This window comes from Trachymyrmex cornetzi, unplaced genomic scaffold (assembly GCF_001594075.2).
Source record: "Trachymyrmex cornetzi isolate Tcor2-1 unplaced genomic scaffold, Tcor1.1 scaffold319, whole genome shotgun sequence".
NCBI classification, from domain to species: Eukaryota; Metazoa; Arthropoda; class Insecta; order Hymenoptera; family Formicidae; genus Trachymyrmex; species Trachymyrmex cornetzi.
Window position 1 is genome coordinate 175111 of NW_017297887.1, and position 1141 is coordinate 176251.

Below are 1141 nucleotides of genomic sequence, written 5' to 3' on the forward strand. Positions count from 1 at the left end.
CACACACACAAAATACACAACACAAACAACACACAACATCCAGACATTTTTAATTAAATACTAACCCAATCAGCAGATAACATTGATTAAATGTTTTTTAAATATTTTTCTTCATTGATTTTACATTTGTAGGTTACCATTGCAAAAAAAAACATTTATTAAACATTTAAAAACTATTTAATTTATATTTAAAATATTTAATTTAGATTTATTTTTCATTTATTTCACAATTATTAGTCCTTTGTAACATGTATGTAACAAATTTTTTTTCACGTTCATTTAATATTTATTTTATATTTAATTTACATTTATTTTACATTTATTTCACATTTATTATAGGCTTTTGTAACATACATGCACACGTAACTTAAATATATTCTTTTCACGTTCCTTTAATATTTATTTTAGATTTAATTCACAATTATTTTACATTTATTACTAGTACACACTTTTCTCATATATGTCGTACACGAATAGTAACAAGACGCCGATACGTAATAAATCCACAACAATTTTTTTTCAAGTTTATTATATTTTCAAGTTTATTATATTTTCAAGTTTATTATATATTCATATTTACGTATTACATGTTTAATTTCTATAAATGAAAATAAAAATATATGTTCGTTTATATACGAAAAAAATGATTAACGTTACACATAATACAAAAATTGATTAAGTATCTCCGATTAACATTTCTTTTTCAGATTTTATACTCGATCGATTTCGAAAGTACGGTGGAAGGTTCAACTTGAATGGGGTGATCCCGATTGACCACGGCTCGATTGGACACCACCAATCACAGCGACCGGTGCTTAGAAGCTTTGTAGTTTCAAGCGCTGTGAGTGGCTCGTGTCCAATTGAGCCGTGTCCAACTGGGTGCCACCCGATCCCGTTTACCTACAATCCCGATTGCACACACCACTCATATCAGCTGGTACCTAGTAATTTTTCATTGCTTTACCAATGAGAATATTTAATTTTTAAATTGGCCAATTAACGACGCATGTGTGCAACATGCAATGTGTGCAATCGGAGCCTTTACGTGATAGATGGTGCTGGCATATGTTAGATAAGAACAGATGTATGCGTTTGAATAAGACAGAATGATATATATTATATAATATAATGTAAAAACCTT